Below are 11,871 nucleotides of genomic sequence, written 5' to 3' on the forward strand. Positions count from 1 at the left end.
TGTATGATAACTTTCTATGTTAGACTGGCATAACGCAATAAGTATAGATGTGATTTGCTAGCTGAAATGTATCCAAATTGGGTAAATTCACATGAATAATTGACGTGTTAATTGATTTTGAAAGCATGTGATATATGAAAGAGAAAATGGAATATGTTTGAGAAAGAATGAGATGCATGATTATGATGTGTGAGTCAAAACAAATTGAAAGGGTAATTACGATATATATTATGGTACATTGGAAGGTGTATTATAATATATATTGTGGTCCACGAATTGACATAAATCATAACTTACGTATCATGACATGCTGATCGATAAAAAGAATATGGAACAGAGAATGAGAAATGATGAGAAAGAGAAAGAGAATAAGTATAGATAGTTACAGAGTCCAAAGAAGATTTAGGAAATCTTAGGAAAATGAGGATGGTCAATGCTAATGATAAAGGGGTGCACAATAATTTGTTGAAATATAGACATTCACAGGCCACACCCTTATTTCCTGACGAAACTCCTAATTATACCTTTGCTAAAAGGGGCCGGGGCGGCACACGTGTATTAATAATGCTGTGACCAACCAGCAACTATCTATGCTATGAAGTCCTCAAGGGATCCCATGGGCAATTATTATGAAAGTATGATGAATATGAAAATGTTATAGATGTGAAATGGTATAGATTTTGTATGATTATAATATATGCATCGTAACAAATTGATTTATGTTGTTATGATATATGTGTTGTAGTACATCGACGGGTGCGACTAGGACACATGTATTGTGACATATTAATTGAGACAATATGATACATGTACTATAACATATAGGTTAACATAGAAATGTATGTAGAATGAGTGAATTGTTGTATATGCTTTGATTGATGATTGTCTTATTGTATGTGCTATGATATAGTAATTGTCAATGTAAAATGTTTATTATTAGTAAGGGTATAGAATAGAATGTCAGGCCATAACTGTAGTTTCATTTAAGATAATTTATAATAAAAGAGATTCAGTGGGACGGGAAATACTCACCCTTATTGATATTTTTCAGGTAATGAAAGAAAAGAGATGGAGATGGTTGATTCGTTCTAGGGTTATACTCGTCAAAGATTGTGGGAAAGGAATCGCTCAGATATAATTAAATTAAATGTAATAGATGTATAAATCTATTGATGTATTTTTATTTCAACAATAGATCAAATTTTTAATTTGGTAAATTTTTTAAATTTGCTAAATTATATTAATTGGTATTCCCATATTGTACCATTTTTTCAAAGTTGTATAAATTATTACCAATTTTCTTAATAATATTTTTAATAATGTAAATTATTTAAAGAAAAGAAGGATGTTACATTGGTAGATTTAGTATGAGTGATTGATAATTATAGAAAAATTAAAATTTGAATTAATATAAAAATAAACATAGAGAAGTGTAAAGATGAAACCATATGCCCTTAGTTTTTCTCGATTAGTTTATTGTCAGAGGTTATGCTATTTTAATTCTATTTAATTGCTTTTGTATTGAATCCTTATTTTTATTTAATTTTGCATCCTTTAACTTCAAACAATTAAGTTAAGAAATTCTTAGAATTGAAAACAATTTTTGTAGAACGATATTTTAGGAACATATTTTAGAACCCTTGCTCACAAACAAAGAGCAATTACATACTCTCTTAAATCACTTTTGGAGAGTGTGCATCAAGTGCTTTCATAAATTAAAATTTTAAAATATCGAACAATTTTTATCTTATGAATCTCTGTCTTTATCTTTTTTATTCTAACAAAGTTAGTCTCTTTCACATCTGTAAATTTTTTTCGTATTCTTTGTGTTAACAAAGTTGATTTCTTTCACATTACCTTTCTCACCGTTCTCTCTCCATTCTCTCTCCTTTTTTCTCTCTCTATTAAAAGTGAAACCTTTATTAATTTGTTCTACTTACTAGTGTTCTATTCATGTAGATGTAGAGTGGTTAACACAACATATAAACTTAAGTTTCAATGAGACAAATAATCAATTTTAATTTGTAATAAAAAGAAAAAATTTTGACGGATAAATTTGTGCTGTTTTAATAACTTTTTTGTTTTTATAATTTAAGATATATTTATCAAAAAGTTCATAAGTTTAGAAGGATAAATTTGTTAATTACTAAAAGACTATTAAAAAAAAATAGACATAATATATTTGATTTCAAACTTTATTATCTATGATAATTATTGTCATGACCTTTTTTTATAAAGAGTCAATAACAATTCCTCTTATACTTCTTAATTCATTTATTTAATTTATAAGGCATTATATATATATATATATATATATATAACAGTATAATTTTTTTAAAATTGAACTCCAACATTCTAGTAAATAATTAACAAGCCTCGTGGTCCTTTATATACAATATTCAAGTCTTTACAAAAACTTCCACATTTACATCATCCAACTTAGTGAAAATCGAATACAAGTGTTTAAAACATAATTACATTCGTTGACAAATTAGTAACCCAACAAACTAGACATAGACCAACAAAATGATCAACTCGCATGTTCTTCTCAAAAATTGCTAACTTTAATGTCTCTCAACCAAACCTTCCAGCTTGAGAAGTCGATGCATTCCCTGTACTTTCTGCTCACGTACCATCGTACGATCATCGGAGTACACACACATACCAAAACAATAAAATACAAAGGTGAGCTTATATAATTGACAATCTTATTAATGAAATATGCATAAATATAGATAGAATTTATTTAAACAACTCATATCAGTCAGCACACAACGTTACATAGCTTCAATACAATAATGCAGCATATCTAGCCCATTCCCAGCCCATCTAATGCAAATGCAGTGATTTTAGTTTCCATCTGGTTTCACAACCTAAGCAATCAAGAGGAACTGTTCCGGTCTGGGAGCGACCCATCTTGATATCTGGATCCAGACACAACACAACTCAACATCCTAATCAGTTCTAAAATGGTGATGATAATGAATAGGATGCAACATAGCTAAATCAACATATTACAGCACAGCAAAATATTCGTTTTCATCCTCAGCAATACAACAATAAATACATTTTTATCTAGCATTAAAAGCACATCAAATTCTTATATTTTCAATTTCAACAATTTTAGCTAGACATATTATTTCACCCCACTTCAATACTCAGTTATATACAAATTTTAATAGCAATACCAAACATTTCAGTACATAATATCCAATAAAACTACGCAGTTCAAAATATTAACTAAATATCCTAGCACACATTTTTGGCTCATAAATCACTGCATTCCAACATATTATATTCTAGCACAGTTTTCTAAACAATCATCAAACAACAAAGGACTGTACTTAACTAATCAAACTCTGAATTTTAGCCCAAAGTTAACTCTTATAACATATTATTTTCAACTAGAATGAAATTTTTTATATAAACATCTCAGCCTCTACTAAATGAACTAGATCAGATTAGGTAAGCTCCCCTCATGTGGAATGAGTTCTAAAATAGAGCTCTTAGTGAGTTTCGTAGAGAGATCAACTGTTTGGATTTGGAATACAGCTTGATCGGCTCAGATCTACTCAAAATAACCCGATTTAAGTCTCTTGAGAAAGAGAGAGAAGAAACAAGGTAAAAACTAAGAACTAAGCTTGGAGAACTCAGCTAGATCTTGATGAGATAGAAGATCTTGTTTTGATCGGGAAAAAATTCAGCTTTGAGGAAGTTTTCTCTAAGAGTAATAGGAGAGAGAACAGAGAGAAACTGAGAGAGAAAAGCTGTCTAGTGAGAAATGAAGTTTCTAGGCACTGAGGCCCCTTAAATACCCCTCCAGCGCGCACGCTCTCGCTCAAGCGAGCTACTTCTCGCTCGAGTGAGCTCTACTTTCACGTAGGCGAGCCAACCCTCGCCTGGGCGAGAAAACTAAATAGTGGAACCTCTTAAATTTCTGATATTCTTGCTTGAGCGGGATACATCTCGCCTGGGCAAGCAGCATTCTTGCTTAGGTGAGATTACGTCTAGATAGCTACCTATTACTCCTGCGACACCTTGCTTGAGCGAGAACCTCTTGCTTGAGCAAGGTTGCCTCTTGCCTGAGCGAGATCCCTTCTCGCTTGGGCGAGGTTACAGTTGAGGCAATCCTATCTGCTCTCGCTTAGGCGAAACTAATCTCGCTTAAGCGAGATACCCTACACCCAGACTCCAAAATTTTTCTCTTGAATGAAATACTACCACTTATCAATCATACTTTCTAAATTATCCAAACACTTAACACATTTAACCATCATTATTCAACTCACATAGCACTTTTCATTCAGTTAACATCATCATACAGCACAACAACTGTTCTGCTCCTTATCTGACAATCACACAACTTTTATATTTCAACATATAACTAATTCATATGGTTCCAGTTTATGCAACTCTAATCAATCGACATAATGATAAATACATATAATTACACTAACCTGACAATTATGATATATTTTTTTAATTAAAATTTGTAGAATATTACTTGTTTCTAACTTATTTTAAGAAAGTTATGATTTATAGTGTGACACCTTTAATTCTCTTATTTAGTTTATATAATTATTTATGACGAGATAGAGAAAGTGATGGATTTTATTATACAAGTAATATGAGAAATGTATTAAAATTAAAAACTTTCTTTGCTTGATTTAATTTGCAAAAATATCCATGGGTATTTGAAAATAATAAAGTAAATTGTACTTTAATAAATAAATTTACACTGAAATAATAGAGAAATATACATAAACTGTATTTTATTTACATGCCAAAGTTTAATAATTATAGACCATTATCAAAATACATTAGGGCTTAGTTTATACATTTACAATATAAAAAACAATCTAAATCCCGAAGAGATAATATCTGCCAACTCCTCGTGTGTCATGTCCTCATCATCACCAAGGTCTCCAGTATCAACAATGACCTTAGTGCACATCACCACCAACTCTCTTTTACTTGGTCATCCCATCTGGTCGTGATCATGAAAGGTGTATCTATAATTCACCTTGTCTAGACCAACCCTCTGTATATGTATAAACCAAGAGTGTGATGGATCCTATCATTTCTAGAGTAAATACATTACCAGATTCATCATTACTATTTACAACAAATTTACAATAGTATAGTCGTTGTCACTCCCTAAATACATAATTAAGTCTACTACTAACTAGCCATTCTGACAACCTAATAGGTCTTTGAGGATTTGTCATCCTTGTTCCCTAAGATATATTAGTAAGGATGAGTGCTCTCCTCATCACTAAAACAAAATTAAACATTTTTGTAACATCAAAACAATAGCAACACATCATAAAACATTGCAACACATATAATTCAGTCATATAGTCAATAAATCTCTTTTTCTCAATTACGCACTTCCTAGTGCACTCTGATAACAGATATTCGATACCTCCAACGCTTTATGAGGTCTTATATAAATAGGCAAATAGTTGTTAATTAACTCATGCACAAATACAATGTATACAATAGTAGTCCCTTAGCAAAGGTACAATCAAAGTCTAGTCAGGAAACGAGTGTGAGGTCATGTGACACATTCACTCTCAAATAGATTATGTACACACACGAATGATGTTCACCACCCTATGTTTTCCGCAGATTTACAATATTGTCCTTGAACTCTATACTCTAGTGTATCGCTATAACTATTTACACTAATTCCTTCATCATTTCTTAGTCATAATACCACTCCCTTTCATCTCATTCTCATCATTCAACTAAAAAAATCATGCTTACTTAAAACATTCTCGTACTAAGTCCTCACCACCTATATTATAGAGATATAGTACAATCATCCCAAAACAACCAACATACCTCATCAACTTTTCACAATAGTTAAATAACATTAATCATATATTTTCAAGCAAGAAACACACCATAGCACTCTCGCGAGCACAAAATTTTTAATATGCTTTAATGATAAGATAGAGCTCTCCTTACCTCGAGAAAAAGATTTGGAAGAAGATTTGCTAAGGATTTTGTCCAAAGAACTAAGTTCTTCCTAGTTATCACAAGAGAGAACACTCTTGAAAAAAAATAAAATAAAGAGAGTAGAACAAAGGTTAGTGAACTAAACTCTAAAGAACTTACTTGGATTCAACCGGAATAAATGTCCAAGTCTAGATTCAAAGAAGGCTCGAGGTTTAAGGGAGGTTTCCCTGAGAAAAAAGATAAGGTATCAGAGAGAAAGTGAGAGAAATGATAACTTGAATTGTAATACAAGTTTTAGAATAAAATTTTCTTAAATATCCCTCAAAACTCATGAATTCTCGCTTAAGGGAGATTCACTATCACCTGGACGAAAATATCAAACGATGGTTTTCCAAACTTTTTTTGATATGCTCGCTTGTGTAACACCTTAAATTTTTATAATATTGTTGATTATTAATATAAGTATTTATATGAATTTTTATGTATTTGTATAATATATATATATATATATGTGTGTGTGTGTGTGGGGGGGGGGTAAGGAGAATATATGTATATGTTTGGAACTAGTTTGAAAATTGGCTAAGTGTCTGGTACAGGGCGTTCTTGCTGCAGCGAGAGATGTCTTGCTATAGCGAGAGGGCCTTGGGAGGAAGGCATTAAACTATCGCCTTCTCGCTGTAGTGACAAAGCAACAATTTAGGGTACATTTCTGGGTGTAGTCTCCCTGCAGTGAGAGGATCTCGCTGTAGCGAGATTCTGCAGAAACCAGGGTGCAGTTTCTCCTGAGTTTTTTGCTATAGTGACAAGGGCGTCCCTCTTTCTTGTATTCTCGATTTCTCATGGGGATTTCCATGTTTTAGGAAAGAAAATCTGTGTGGGGAGCTATTCTATCGTTGATTTTGTGGTGGGTCTCCATTCTAAGGTAAGGGGAGTAAATCCCAAACCCTAACCTCTCTTAATAGTTTAAAATAAGGAACCTATGACTATTTTGCTAACTTTCTAAATGTAATTTGTAATAAGGCTGCAAATGAAACCATTTTCAAAGGAATACTATAATTTCAGTAAGCAAATGTTGTTTAGGAGTAGTTGGAATGATGCCAAACCTTAGGATAAACGACTCTATTGTTATTATTGAGAAATGTGGATGATGGATTGTACGATTGGGCTGAGTTTGGAGGTGGCCGACCTCTGGCACATTGTATTTATTGTGTGATGTGTGATTGATGTGATGATTTTTTGTGTTGGATGAATATTTAATGATGATTATCGTGTGTTGCCACTGGTTGAACTAGGTTGTAATGAAGAGTGTTAGAGTATTGTGAATGTTGAGATTGATTGATGATGTTTTCTGCTGTTTAATGGTTGAATATGCCAAATAAGTGAACCTATGATATAATGCAAGTGTTTGACTGTTCTTAAATAAAGAAAAGGTTTTCTGTGTGATGTGTGAATGAATTGAATGAAATGCTGAATAGGTGATTATAATACAGGAGTCAGACTCGACAAATGGATATGATTGCAATACAGGTGTTGTGGTATGACCAATGGGGGTACTCATAATAAATGTATTGTAATACATCAAACTATGTGGTTAAGACTCACGTAATATGACACGTACCCTATGAAAATGATGTGGAAAAGATTGAGAAATGTGAGGGTGAGTTTAGATAGCTACAGTGATACAACTGGGGGTATAGAGTCTGGAGAAGATTTGGGAAATCTTGGGGAAATGAGGGTGGTGAATGCTAGTGTGGATAGTGCACAACGATTTGTTGAAAATAAAAGCATTCACAGGCCACACACTCATTTCCTAACGAGACTCCTGACTATACCTTTATTAGAAGGGATCCTAGGGGCATCGAATGTGAATGTGTAAATAAATGTGAAAGTGTGATGTGTATGAAGTAGTATAGAAATTGTATAGTTATAATATACGCATTATAACGTGTCAGTTGAAGTTGTTATGATATATGTGTTGTAATACATCGACAGGTGTGATTAGGACACATGTGTTGTGATATATCGATTGACGTGGTATAATACATGTATTATGACGTGCTGATTAGTAGAAAATGCATGATCTGAAGTGGTGAACATGATTGATTGTTTGTCTTGTATGCTCTTTGTTATGGTAATTTGGTGATTGAGTGTCATTGCTGATACAAATCCATGTAAAATAATATTTTTGGTATTATGTAAATAAACATGTAATTATCTTACTCTTATTAACCAGAGATTTAGTGGGGCGGGAGGTACCCACCCTTACTAATATTTTCAGGTAAGGAATATGAAGAGATAAAGATGTTTGACCCGTCCTAAGATCATAATCTGGGAGTATTGGAAGACTACTTTGTAGGGATTGAGAAAAATTGAGAACTTTGTATCGAATTATTTAACCATATTTCGTGTTGATCAAAATTTGTAAATAATTTATTTAATTATTTAATAATATACTTGAGCAGATTTTGTTTGTAAAGGATATTCTAGGAATGTCTTTAATGAAATTTTGAAATATATATATATATATATATATATATATATATATATGTTCAAAAAATGAATTTATTTTATCTGCCACAAAAGAATTTGTTTATTTGTTAAAGGAAAATTTAAGATGTTATAGCTTGAACAAGGGACATTTTTGCGTGAGCAAAAGTACTTAGGACTACTTGGTTCAAAAAACTCAGCCTCCCCTGAAGGATACCCTATGTAACCAAAAACATTCAAAGAGTTTCTAGTCAAAAGCAAAAATCTAATACTAAATATTAACAATAAAATAATTAAGAAAAGAAAGTGTTACATATAGTAACGTTAGACATATAAACATCTTCGTATGAACTTGATCTACAAATATCTTATATGTATTTTAAAAGTAAATCTTGAGCATTTATTTTATTTTATGTTTATAAATGTGGTAATTATAATCGTTTAAATATATGATATAAAATTTCATGATAATCAATATTAAATTTAAATAAAATTAATTTTACATTATTGTAGGTATTTTCTAATTAAATGAGTCTATTTCTTGTCTATTATATAATTTCTCATAATTTATCATAATTCCTGACTAATAAAGACTTTGTTTTAGGAAAAAAATATCTATTTTTTTATTATCTCTAATTAATATGACATGACATTTTTAAAATTTTAAACTTTACGTATAATATTATTTTAACCAATTTGCATAATTCGTAATACTTCAAGATTGTTACGATAATAATAATTTTTCCAGCTAATAGAAAAAAAAAATTGTATCAAGTTAAAGATTGGACTTTTTTTTGCCATTTGTTCATATCTACCTTAGATTGCCATATATATATATATATATATGATATATAGAGATATGAGAGAGATAAAATTATATTAGTATATTCACTCATACATTGTTATTGACTTAATATCGATTAATTATTAAATTATAATTATATATTATTTACATTATTCATGTTAAATTTTATTAAAATTTAATATCTATAAGATTGTTATTAAATGATTCTTATTTTATATATTTTAAAAATATATTACGTTAATTTTAATATATATGAATAAAATATTAAATAAATTTAAATTATATTAAATTATATATAATTTATGTAATTAAAATATTTAATTTAACAATTAATTTATAATTAAATTATCTAATAAAACAGTTATTATATAAATAGTACTTGTATATAGACTGATATATATATATATATATATATATATATATATATATATTATAACATATATTTAAATATTATAATTATGTAAAATTTAAGATATATAACTATTATATAATATTATTTAATTTATAAATTTATTTGTTAAATTTTAAGATTGATATCTAATATCAATGAATCATTCTCTCACAAGTGTGTGTATATATATACATATTTTATTATTCTTTAAAAAATATTTTAAATTAACAAATTATAACTATGATTTTCTTATAACACACCTAAGATGTAAATTGATAAAATACTTCTTTTAAGAAAATAGGTAGGTGTAAATTACCAAATTTACATGCATGATGAGGATATAGAACTTTTAATCTCTATCATAACAAGCTAATGTGCATTGACATAAGTTGTTAAAGATTTAGATTAAAAACTTTAGAGCTTTTATGAATATAGTTGGTGTAAATTTTTTTATTATGATATTTTTTAAAGAAAAAAAGAGAAACAAAAAACTACAAATTATGTAAACTATCTAAAACTAAAATTTTAGAAATTACATATTGATGATCATTTAGAGGATAAAAGAGATCTCCATTAAGCCAAATGAACTATTGTGAAATGAATTATTTGTTAGCTATTAAGTTAATCTTGAGAACATGACATATAAGTACGCCAGAAAAGTTTTCTACGAGATGATGAATATCCTACAAAATAGAACACATATCAAGAGAGACCAGTCTTGATTTCTTCATAATAAGATTTATCACTTCTAAGCAATTAAATTCCAAAGTCACCCTATGATAAATTTTCAATTTGATCATGTGGAGATCTTAAAAGATTGCTTTCAATTCAACATAAAGCAAACTTATTACCATCAAAAGAAGTAAACCTTGTAAGTCATTTACCAATATAATCTTGTATAATACCACAATAACCCATGTGCTCCATCCTACAACTATCATCCATGTTAAGAAGATAGTGGATCCCATGGCATCTCCTAAAAAGAGGTGAATTTGAAGGCTAACTTGTTTGAAATTAATCAAGAATAATCTTTCTTAGATTGATTAATAAAATTCAAAATGTGATAGATACTTAATTTCTCCTCATCAAAGAGCATATTATTCCTTCAATGCCAAAGCCATCAATGGAATGGATAAATATGAAATACAATTCCTATTTCGAGTTAAGGTAGCAATCCAAGTGGTGGTAGGGTCATGGAAATCAATGGTACCCCCAAATGAAACAAAACTTCTTTAGAGTAAAGACAATCTCTGAGATAATGGTTAATGTCTTCAAGCTAATGATAACACTTAGGACATGAGGTTAAGGAAGTAAACTCATGATGATGATGCAAAATATTAGTAGGCAAAAATCCATGACAAATAAGCCAAATGAAAAATCTAACTTTTTCCATTACTGTTAATTTCTAGACCTAATCAATATATGAAATTAGTAAAGGGTTAAATATCACATTATTGAGCCAAACTAAAGTTTCCTTTGTGAAATAAGTCTCTTTTGTACCTCTCCAAAACCACTAGTATTCAATTATTCCTATATTTTGGCCAAGGAAGTTGGTATATATGGGCTTTGATATGTTGTAGGATATAAATGGTGAGTTGGTCCAATTTCCAAGTGTTATAAACAAACAACTCACTTGTTTTGTAACAAAATTCAACTAAGTTGGCAATTGGGCAAAGTCCAGTCTAATTAGAATACCGTACCGAGATAAACCAAATTTCAAGAGGAACTTAAAACCATCTTTTAAATGCTCTTCCAAACAACAGTCTTTTTGGATCTGGTTTAATAGCCTATACTGGGTTGTCTTTCATATATTTAATTTTCATGATTCGAATCTATAATTTGAGTTTATCCTACAAAATATCCCACACCAATTTACCTATAAGAAATGTATTAATCATTTGCATATTATGAACACCAAAGGCACCATATTTCTTAAGAGAGATAATTTTGCCTCCGCTAACCAAATATATACCACGATCTTAATTATTAAAAGATTGAATAAAATCTCTAACTACCTTATTGATAACTTAACTAAAAAATTAAGCTAACCACCAAAGTTAGCATGGAATAAATAGGAATAGAAGCTAAAACAAATGTTGCCAAACAAAATTTACTAGCTCTACTAAGTAGTTTTCCTTTTCAAGCTATCATTGATTTACGGATTTTCTCAAGTGAAGGAGAAAAACTTGTTTTATTCAATCTACCTTTGGTCAATAGAAATAAG

This window comes from Abrus precatorius, unplaced genomic scaffold (assembly GCF_003935025.1).
Source record: "Abrus precatorius isolate BTA unplaced genomic scaffold, Abrus_2018 Scaffold9, whole genome shotgun sequence".
Classification (NCBI taxonomy): Eukaryota; Viridiplantae; Streptophyta; class Magnoliopsida; order Fabales; family Fabaceae; genus Abrus; species Abrus precatorius.